Consider the following 12395-nt stretch of genomic DNA (forward strand, 5'->3'; position numbering starts at 1 on the left):
ACAATTTAACAGTAATGGATAGGTGAATTAATGCCTAGAATTGTTTTACAACTTGCATTAGATCAGGAACTATTGAATGACATCAATTACCATTCATTATTGGAGAACTATTTTTTAAAGATTTTAGACAAAATAAAGGATAGGTACACAAATTTAAATTGCTTAAGTGGTACCAATCTCTTAAAGATGGAAAAAGAATGTTATCTTATTCACAAGCTCTTACATCCTGCTGAAATAAGTGTTCGGATCATTTTGTTTCATACAATGCAAACAGCCTATTTGATGGAAACATAAATGATTACCAATTACATACTGTTTATGTATTTATGGTAATTTACAGGTAGGCAATCTGATCCATTACTTATTACATTGAAATTATATCAATTTTATTACACCTTCGTTAATCCAACTGAATCAACTGAGCACAGAAGAAGAAAATCTTTTTTCCTGATGACTGATGTAGAAATGATTTAAAACTATAAATTATATAGGGAAGCAATGGCAAACTGAAGATGGATTCACAGAGAGTACAGTTGATGACTCTGTGAATTGAGAAGCTGGCAAATGGACTTGCTTCTCAGAATTCCTGTGATGAAATGCATATGTGGAGGAGCAGTGGAGAAAAGTTTTAGCAACACAGAGCTTTCCCAAAAAGAGGCCCGGATTAAGAGACTGTAGCCCTGAGTTGGATGGGAGAGGGTGGAAGAGGTCAGAATAACAAAGTTGGAAGGGAGCTTGGAAATCTTCTAGTCCAATCCCCATCACAAATAGGAGACTCCTATATATTCCAGATAAATGGTTGTCCAGTCTCTTATTAAAAGCCTCCAGTGATGGAGCACCCACAACTTCTGAAGGCAAGCTATTCCCTTGGTTAATTGTTCTCATTGTTCTCAATTTCTTCTTGGTTCTAGGTTGTTTCTCTCCTTGATCAGTTCCATCCATTGTTTCTTGTCTTGCTTTCTGGTGCTTTGGAAAATAGGATGAGCCCCTCTTCTTTGTGGTAGCCCTCAAATAGTGGAGCACTGCTGTCATGTCATCCCTAGTCCTTTTTTTTTTTTTTTACTAGATTAGACAAACCCAATTCCTGCAACCGTTCCTCATGTGTTATAGCCTCCAGACCCTAATCATCTTTGTTGCTCTTTTCTGCAGTCTTTCCAGAGTCTCTACATCTTTTTTACAATATGGTGACCAAAAACGGAAGCAGTATTCTAAGTATGATCTTACTAAGGTTTTATAAAGTGGTACTAATACTTCATGTGATCTATATCCCTGCTAATGCAACTTAGGATTGTGTTGGCTTTTTTGGCTGCTGCCGCACACTGCTGGCTCATAATTGATTAACTACTAGGACGATCCCCCTCAGAGTTACTGTCTTTTGAGCTAGATTTCACCTAATCTGTAACAATACATTTGATTTTTCTTGCCTAAGGTGAAAACCTTACCTTTCTTTATATTGAATTTCATTTTGTTAGTTAGGACCCAATGTTCATGTTTGTCAAGATCTATCTGGGTCTTGAGCCAACAAATACCAACAAATAGCCCAAACTGGCTAGGTCCAGAGTAACCACACCCTAGAATCTCTCAGAATATATCTAGTAGTTTGGCAAGATTCTGTCCATTAGATGTCACCAGTAAAGGACTGAACAAAATTGGATTTTATTGTGTTGTCTCTGGCTTTGGGCCTGACAATTTCTCTCTGGGTTAGGAGAGAACTTGAAATTACCCACATATGCTCCAGACAATAGCTCGCTGTGAGAAGACCATAAGGCAGAGGTCTCCAGCAGATTTAGAGCTCTGGGAATGGAGGGTTTGCCATCTTTCCCAAGGGTCAAACTGATTAAGGGTATTTTATTTAACATGTTTTGGAGATTTAAAAATATGAAAAAAAAATGGCTAAGGCCCTAAGTTATTTTTCCTTTCATAGAAATTATATTTTTACCAATCACGTTCCATCTGCAGCTCTCAAAATCACATGAACCATTTTTAAGAGCCTCCCAATCCCGCAACAGAGAGCAGCAACTTGATGGGGGGGGGGTAGTTTCATTCATTTCTGTTGAGCGCATAAGAAGGAAAATAGTATCCAAACCACTTGTATTTCATTAATTAGGTGGCTGGAGAAAATAAATAATTGGAAAGAGTTAAGATAATATTGACTTTACTGAACATTGTATTGGGCTCCCCTTGAAAAATATTTTAGCAAATAAAAATAGTATTCCATTTATAAGAACTTTGGCCAAAAAAAGGGGGAGGGGATTTTTGGCACTTAGATTTTTGCCAGAGAATAAAGGAAGTCAGATTTATTTTCCATTGATAAAATAATGGTTGATAACTGCAATAAAAGAAACAGCTTGATATATCAGTTTTGGAAGAGTTGCTAATACAGCATAGATTAAATTTTGCATACAACACAGGTGCAGTCTTTCCCTATTCTATACCTGATTTTAATCTGACAAAAAGGACTCTACAATGTTTTGGGCAATCAAGATTACAATCCAGTATGTCATATCCTGTGAGACTTTCTGTGGTGTCCTATCTGCAAACCCACTTATCTACTCCATGGAGTGGGAGAATAGCACCATGGTTCAAGCAGGTGCAACATGACTACAAGTACATATGGAGAGAGAGAGATCAGTGGTTATCATTTTGAAGGATCGGAAGTTCATTGAAACAATTTGAAAATAATATCAAACCAAGGAAAGATAGGACCTAAAAATAATGATCTAGGCTGAAGTTATATTACTTCAGTATAGTAGAAGGAATTGGCTTAGATTTTCCATTGGCAGACTTTCAGTTCTATAAATAAAAGTTAACAAACTGCACATTTGAATGTCAAAGTTAACTGGCATTAACTCTCAAATTTTCTTTGAACCTTTTTCAAAAAAATAAGTAAACTCTTCAGTGTGAGGATTACCGTACTATCACATTTATTGTATCAATCATATTTTTAATGTGCACAGAAGGGAGAAAAGCATCATAATGACATAAATCCCAACAGCTGATGCACAAAAAGCTCCTTCCATATGTCCACTGTGCACACCCACACTTGCCAGAAGAGAAGATGAAAACTCTTTAAATGAGCTTCTGCCAGTCAATCTCAGCATAAAGTTAATCAAGAAAAGCATTCTTTGACATATAGCAAAATGCTGGGTTCCTTTTCCATGCAAATCAATTGGCGCATGTAATGAATCATAAGGCATTTCTGTTATACATATCAGTGCACAAATCTGCCACATGACGCGAGACCAGGTGCCTTCATAAACAGATACATGAGAAATCCTGAAATAATATTTAGGAAGAATCTTCACAAAGCATGAACAAAACCATGGCCTTTAAGAGTTTATATGGAAGGCAAATTCTGAACTTAAATTTTTATCAACAAGTAAAATAGTGAAAATTTTGTTCAAGATATTGAATGTGCAAGATTAATAATTGATTTCTCAAATTGAGGATGATATTTCACATAGATTAAATGCTTCAAAAAATGGGTTGCATCCTTGGTATATGCTGAACTACTGGTAAGTTTATTTGAAGATATACCAAAGATGAACAAGAAAATGTTGCCTCATAATGCCAAAATCTTCATTGTTCATTTAGGCTTGTACTCTGGAAGAAGTTAAAAAAAATGACATACAAATTTGGATATTATTTTATTAAGCAAATAAAATGATATTAAAACATGTCTCAAAATAAATGTACATACAAAATTAAAACACAGAATTGTATTGAAATTACAGAAGCAATACCATGGCAAGTAAGTATCAGAAGATGTCACCTAAAACTGGAAACAAACAATATCACTTCTGTTAAAACAAAGGAGACATATATGCTGACAATCTGATCTAGAACATGCAGCTGATAAGAGTAATTGTGTTTCAAAATCTTTGGAAACCAATGCAGTTCTTATATGAATAATGTAATAGCTAACATAGCATCAAAATGAAATGATTCTTCCAATATGACATAAATTAATAATTTTTACACTATCTGTAGATCCCCCCAATGAATTACAAACAATACCCAGCACTAGATACATAGAGATAAACCACATTTACACACCATTCAAAAGAGACAAAAGGAACCAGAAGACCAGAACCTCTTCAACAGCCTACACACAGATAAGCAGGAATTAACACCAAACAATCAAGCAGATAGTAATATCCTAATCAAGGAGAAAACTATGCTCACATCAATACTATTTATATATATAGGGATCAAACTCCACATTTACCTAACATAATGATACCTAATGAGGCAGCTGCAAGCAGAGACCAGCAAGGATTCCACAATTCAACCCTAAGCTACATATATTATCTTCTATGTGTTTATACGGATCAATTCTATGTACACTTTCATGTTAATAGAAGACACGGTGGTCTTAGGAAATTGTCTTACTCCAATCAATCCATGGCCATAAGAAACTGATTATGTAGATGATATTTAGATATGCCAGGAAGATGAAAACATTTGAGTTCTTGTAATGAAGTACCAACAGAGAATCAACACTGAATGCAGACTAAACTGGCAGGGGAAAACATCAACTTGCAAATGATTGATGCAGGAAAAGTTGAAATGCTGAAGTGCCTGTGAGAATAAACTCCTTAGTCATGAATCGGCCCTATTGCAGATTCTACTGTAAAGTAATCTGTGGGAAAGTACTTTGGCGGTTTGTGAACAGCATCCAAATACTTAATTTTCAGGTCCGCATTGCCAGCTAATTGTTATGTTTAAGTGTCAGTTGCAGGTTCCTGAAAATGACATGTACCATGAGCAAGGCAAGCTGACAATTCACACAACACTAAAAACATCTGGATTTTATTACAGAAACATTTATGATTTCAGCCCCAACAGTTTCTGATTTGCCTTTTGTTAATGGCCACAGATCCCTTAATGTTTGAATGTCTCATTGAAATGCATATAGCAGCATCTTCTATTACACAATGGAGGGAGTTACAACTTTAAAATGAGACCCAGAAGGGCGAAAACTCTTGGAAAACAGGGCACAGAAGTATGCACCTTGGCCATGTATTTTATTAAATGAAACCAATGGCAAGAGTTAAAATATTTTGGATAAAATTAAAACATGTAGTCTATTTCCTAAGGGTAAACCCTATGCCGCTCTATGTCCCTAAAAAGCAGTTGCATGCAATGAGTTTGTCCTGCTTGCACTCCAGGCTTTGATTTCTTTCACAATGTATAATGGATTCACCCCACACATAGATTAAATTGATGACAGATTAAGTACACACGAAAGAGTGCATCACACATGCAGCAAGCAGACAGGGACAGGAAGGGATTGATCTAGTATTAGCACAAAGCATTCTTTCCTGAGGAAGAACAGATGTGCTCCCCATGCTAATGAACTAAATGATTAATAAGTATACATCATGTTAGACTTTGTTGTCTCTTCTGTACCAGTAGCCGGTTCTATTTTTTACTAACTTCACTTATAACTCTAGAGAATAGTTTCAGACTGTACATTTGAAGACCTTTCCAGGGTTGTTGATTAGCCGCTGGAGGCCTATTGTTTTATTGTCTCATTTTAGTTCAGAGCTTGTTTTTGTATTTAGTTTTAAGTATTAGGACACTATTTTCATTTTGCTGTTTTTTTGTCCCATCTCCGAATTGACTTTTTCCATGCAGTATTTCATACAAGTGCATTCTTGCCCCAGATTTTAGCTGTTTAAAGAATTCTCTTTCTTTCTGCCTTGCCTTTGTTATTCTTGACTACTGAACCATCCCAGCTCATGTCTTGCTGTTTTGAAAAGTATGTTTAGATCTTACAATTCTGGAATGAGGTCAGAGACTAATATTCAAGAGGATATAATTTCAGGTTCAGACCTTTAGTGAAAACCCTTCTCTTCCTGTTTTAAGGACACCTTCCACAAGAATCAGTCCAACACAAATTCTTTGCAACTCTTCTTTGATTAACTATAGCAGAGAAATGCAAGAACATATAAACAGAACGAAACAACTCACAACACTTCATAATATGGATTAGTTTGACATTAATAAAAGTAATGTATATAGTTTATAGAGTGTCTGTGCACCTTATAGGATCTGGTGATAATTAACAACTCTGTATTTGCAGTGGTCACATCTAATGTGCTTTCTGGAATCTCTTGACACTGTACAAGGACCACAGTAGAGGGCTTTCTCCCAAAAACATGGTGATGTTGTTAGTTGTATTATTGTTGGCAGGAGGAGATTGGAGGCACTGCAATCTCTGTGAATTCACCATACAGAGAATTAAAGTATATGTTCCACATAATTCAAAAATACAGGTAATCCTTGATTTATTCTCACAATTGGCATCAGCCTTTCCATTGCTGAGCATGGTGCAGGGAAGTCAAGGATTACCTGTACTACATAGCAGTTCATAGAATGTTAGTATCATTCTAGGAGGAAAATAAATAAATCTCATTCTAAAATGCACACTGTACATATTTTTAAAATGTGTATATCAAAGCACTACATTTCTTGCAATAAAATACTAGGCAAAAAAATCTCTGAAATTTTTCCCAGCTAAGAAATGAAATAAAAAATGATTTTTTTCCTGTCAGACAGAGAACCTCTTAGTGAATGTAGGCTGATAATTTGATCCTGTAGAACTTTGATACAATACCATATATTGTTTATATTTTTTCATTTTAATATTTAAGTTTTTTAAATGTCTACTTAAATGGCTCTAGGACGTTTCCATGGTAAAAATATAAAGCACAAAAGCATTTCAACATATCCCATCCCTAAAGTTAACTTGGAAAAACATAGACTAAAATAGCTGGTCAGCCACTATCAAATTAGGTCTCAGAAGCCTACTCCTTTAATAAATCCTGTCGTGTTTTTCAGAATAAGGGGACCAAATACCTGTGGGTGCCTAATTCCTAATATAAATTTGCCAGTTCATCATTTTAAAGATACTTATAGAGGCATGTTGCTTCCTCTATATTGTGTATAGATAATACATGAACTTTCTTGTTGCCACTCCCATTACCTTACTTCACTAACCATATTGACGACTAATATAAATTTGAGTAAAAATATCTAGAAGATCCCTTCCCTTGCTTAGAACATGCAATGGCTTGACATTTGTGTTTAATCCTCCTTTAAATGCCTGGATTTGCTGATGGCCTGCAGTCCTATACACCCAAGAATGGACTTCATTGGATTAAGTGTGGCTTTCTTTCAAACAGACATATCTAGAGTATTGTTAAGCTACCTTCTCTTCTCAGAGACAGACAATTACAACAGGATGTTAGAAGAAATCAAGGAAAGTCAGCGTAGAACAGGAAATCTGGCTTTCCAAATATTACTACACTGAAATTTCCAACAATCCTAAGCATCATAGCTAATGGCTAGATATCCCAGTAATTGAAAAACAGCATGTACTGTAATAAGAATAAATGAATTTGATTGCAGACTTGAACTGCAAATTTTATCTAGTGCAGTAATGGTCTTGTCTTCTGCCAGGCAAATTATATACTGTCCCTTTTTAACTGCTCTTCATAGGACTTTTCTTCTGGATCCCTCACCATTCTGGCACCCCTTTTGCAAAATGGCTACAATTGTCAAGGTACTTTTAGACTGCAGCATCTAGATGTGAACCCAAATAAAATTACTTCCTGATCTATGCTCCTGTTAACATATCTCTTTTTAGCAGCTCCTTCACTCTGTTGGATCATATTTGTGATCACCAATATTTCCACATATATACAACCAAGCCAGCTCCTCACATCTTATTCCTGTGTCTTTCATTTTCTGATTATTTATTTCATTCCCTCAATCCTTTCCATGCAAATCATTCAAATAAAAATATTGAGACAGAACTCTGTGGCATTCCACTTGATTCTACATTCCAATCTGATGTGCAGTTATTTGGGTACAATCACTCAACCAATTATAATTCAATTTAACCATTGTAACACACAACTTATATTTTGCAATTATATTATGGATATTAGAGAAACACTTCTGAATGATTTGCTGAGATTAAGGTACACTATGTCTGAGGCATTTCCAAAATCTATTAAGACAATTCTGTCAGAAAAAAAAGAGGATAGCCTGGCATTATTTATGGCAAACAAATGCTGGCTTTTAATTGTTGCATTTCTACCAAAGTGTTCATAAACATGCAGTTTAATTATCTGCCCAAGAATCTTGCCCAAAATTGATGTCAAAGTGTCAGACAGATCGTTAATTTCCTTCGCTTTTTCTTTGAGGATTGGGACAATTGTTCTTCTCCAATCTTCTGGGATCTACCAATCTTCCAGAAGCTCTCAAAAATTACACTTAGTGGCTCTGTAATCATTTTCCCCAATTCCTTCAGTAATTTAGGATGGAATTTATCTGGTCCTAGAGATGTGAATTTAAATTAGCTATGTGTTTTTGTATTTTCCTTGTGTATCCTGAGTTGCATTTTTCTCTATGCATCAGTGGCACAAAGGTGATCAACTAGTCCTTTGAGAGATGTATAATATTAAATATAAGTCACTTTGCCAGTTTTCCACTCCTTCCCAGGTGCTTTTCTCCTTAAGAATTTCAAGCCAATGGATATAATCTACTTTGTGTCTGAGTACATCAAAATCTGCTCTTCTGAAAGCCAATATGCAAATCAAATCTTCTGTATTTCATCTAGCTTTGATGCCATAAGCTCAAGGGTAACACATTTCATTTTGAGTAACATTAATTTGAAAAACTGCAAAGATCCACTAGGAAGACATTCATTGGCATTACTGCATAAAGTATCTGTTGCACCCACACTTTCTTTGGTTTTTCATTCAATATCATCATCCACTTATACATGATAATCAGACTGAAGCAGTCTCAGTAAAGCAAGCTCTTTGGCTCAACTGGTACTATAACTCTTCATAAATTATGGAGGTTACTTCAGATATTGCATGTTTATCGTTGGTTTAACCCAACCCTTCCCCATAGCTAAACATATAGAAACGCACACATATGTATACCAAATATAACAATATATAAAATGAGGCATTGAATTGTCATGTGTTTATTACAAAGGCAAAAGGAACTTCTCTTCTTTAACAGGAACAGATATATAAGCAGACAACTTTGCAATACCTCATTCAACAGATTCAAGCGGCCCAGTTAGCTGATGCAGATGAAGTACATCTCTTTAGGAGCAACTCCTAAAGAGATGGGAAAAAATGTTGCATTGGTATGTGAGCAACTGAATACAAGCAGAGAATGAAGTAGTAAGCATTCAATACAACTTGAGTAATATAAAAGTAACACCTCCTGCCCTGCAAGGCAAATAATACTAGCATATGCAGGAAAGATTATTTCCAAGATGAGATCAGATATCACTAATAGAGGCAATCCTTGCTTAGCAACCATAACTGAGACTAGCAACTTGGTGCTAAGCAAAAACAAAAAAAAAAACACCCACGTGATTGCAATGAGCTCATGGCCTTAGTTTTCCTTTGCTTAAGCAAAATCCCATGGTTACTAAGCAAAAAATGTGATTGTGACTTCCATCTTCTTTATTGTCTGTTTATTGAAAGCTGGTTGCAAAGTACGTGGAGTTCATGTGACCACAGAATCTTGCTGTGGTCATAATGCCCTGTGTGACTTCATAGCTTTCTAGTCAATGCACAAGGCAGTCAGTAAACAAGGATTACCTGTATCTTTAAACAGCTTTTAAATGATCCATCCTCTAACAAGACTAGGTGTTTCAGGTCATTGAGAATGGCAATCAGGTGAATCAATGCCATTCATCCCATCCATGCAGTGCTCCCTTCCATTGCTGTATTCAATCAGGCCTGAAGGCTCTCACACAATTTTGCATATTTCCTGCAAAGTGGTATAAACAGTACTGTTTTGTCAGAGCTCATAAGCAAACCAAACAAAAGTCTATTGAAACTAGAGTGGAAGCATTTAGATTTCAATTACTACCAGATTTAAAAGCTGCCAAACTTCATCAAAGAAATTCCAGTAGGAAGTTTGATTTGGAATTTACTACCGATGACCACATGTCATTATGTACAACTTAGGGATGTATTGGCAGCATCTGGTTGGGCACATCCTGAAAATCTGTTAATTATAGAATCAGAGTTAGAAGCTGCCATTTTAGGCTATAAACTTACTCCTTGTTCAACACATCCCAGATGCCCGTCCAGCTTCGGTTTGAACAAGTTCAATGAATGGGAGGCAACCAGGGGTGGGATTCAACAGGGTTAACTACCGGTTTGGTGATTTATGAGGTTCAGTGATTTACGATGTGTTTTCCTGCACGCTGCGCGCGTGCACCTATAAATCGTCATCAGCACGCTGCAAAGCAGCCTTTCTAAAAACACTTTTTTCCTGCTTTTTAAACTGCAGCTGTGCCTCGCACGGCAGCTGAAGTTGAAAAAGCAGGAAATAAAGGTCAGGTAAGAGCCCGGGCGGGCAGGTGGGCAAAAACATCAGCAGACATAGAACCGGTTCTATGTCTGTTGCTCTTCAGAGCTACCGGTTCTACATAGGTGGACAGAACAGGTAGGAACCCACCCCTGGAGGCAACTCATTGGTAATTAGTTCCACTGCTGAAATGTTCTTACTGTTAAGGAAGTTGGTCATGATAGCCTACAATTTATTCAGTAGAAATTATCCATCTTATTTAACCAGTTTACAATCGATGCAAAAGCTACAAGTGGCGCAAAGAGTCATGGAAAGATAAAAAGCTCGGCATTACAAGACAAGATAGAAAGACCTGCACGTGGATAAGAGAACAAACAAAAGTATACAATATCAGAGAGTGAAGAATTGAAATGGAAATAGGCTGGTCAGATAGCAAGAACTGATGGCAGGCAGACCAAGACAGTCATAGAATGGATCCCACTTGAGGACTTCCGGTTTGTCGGCCGCGGCGGCAGGGATTCGTGAAGCTGCGCGATCCCTGCTGCGCTAGCCGTTTTTGGGGCTCCAATCCGGACGGGTGCGGAGCTAGGCTGCCCTGCAGGGGCAGCTGAAGGTAGGGGATCCGGAGAAGGGTTTGGGGTGTTTCAGACCCCCTCCCCGGCCGGCAGAACCCCCTTTTTCCAGGACGGTGCAGCGGTGGTCCATAATGGCTGCCACAAAGAAGCTGGCAGCCGGGTAAGAATGCGCAGGAGGAAGTGGAGAAAGTTTTTGAAAGGAGAAAGTTTTTCTCGGTTCCTAGGACTCTAAGACATATTTAACAAAATTCCTGAAAAGTATGACTTTCTGAATGATACCTTCTAGAAGAGGAAAAAAGCGGCAGTTTGATGGTGCTGAAAGGAAAGCTTACCCTCTTTTCCTACGGAATAAATAAGTGAATATTAAGAAACCTATTTTTTTAGGTGAAAACTGGCTTTAAGCGATGAGTGGGAAGAGAGGACTAAAAAAAAATATTTGTATGCTAAGATTGTTGGAGGAGATGCCTTAAGGATTTGAAGACTAAAATATATTGTAATAAGACTTTAAGAAACAGATTTGGACTTTCTTTGTCTCTGATTGATACTACCCCAGAAGGAGAAAGTGAGAACTCTGCCTTGGTTTGGACTGATTGATAACTTTGGGACTGTTTTATTTTTCTTTGGAATATTTTGGTTGTTGTAAGAAGAAAGAAGGGGGAAAAAAAAGAAAAGATTTATAATGGCTCCTTCTATTGAGGAACTGAGAAAAGATTATGAACAAGCAAAAAAATGGTAAAGCTGGTTTGAAAGAAGCCTTCCTTTTTTTAGAAATGGCGCTTATTAACTATCAACAAACATTACAACAGATGAAAACAGCAGAAGAAGAAGAAGGAAAGGAAGCCATTTTTAATAAATCGACCAAGAAAGAAGTAAGAGGGAAAGGAAGAGAAACTAAGGACTTAAGATTTAAAAAACACTTAAGAAAGGGAAAAATAAGGTGCAAAATCAATATAATGATAGTAAACAAAAGGGAAAAGGAGCACGACAGAGAAGGGAAGCCAGTAAGGCAGAGGCTAGAAGAAGGGGGTAGAAAGGTTTGTTGGGAGAAGAAAGGAAGGAAAAGGTGGAGAAAAGCTACAAAGTTTTGAAATTAAATGGGAAAAAGGAATCTTTTTTAGGGAAAAAGGATAAAGTATAATTTCTTCAAAAGATTTTGCAAGGTACATAAGATGATATTGTAGTATTGTATTAGAAATAGAAAACTTAAATGGTTTAAGAGTTGATAAGAGATTAAAATGGTGAAATGTTTAATAATGATTGGTTTTAGAATTTAATAATATGAGGGGAGGTTTAGAATATTGAGTTTTAATTAAAGAGTTTAATAAGATTATGGTATTGATGTTATTATAAAATTTCTATTATAGTATTTGTTTTTAATATTCAGATCTATTGTTTAACTATGTATTTAATTATTCTGGATGTACTATTTAGATAGAATGTACCAAGCAAAATCGGATTGGGTAT

This window comes from Notechis scutatus, chromosome 1 (assembly GCF_049901735.1).
Source record: "Notechis scutatus isolate UNSWTSFEM ecotype Mainland chromosome 1, rNotScu1.2, whole genome shotgun sequence".
In the NCBI taxonomy this organism is placed as follows: Eukaryota; Metazoa; Chordata; class Lepidosauria; order Squamata; family Elapidae; genus Notechis; species Notechis scutatus.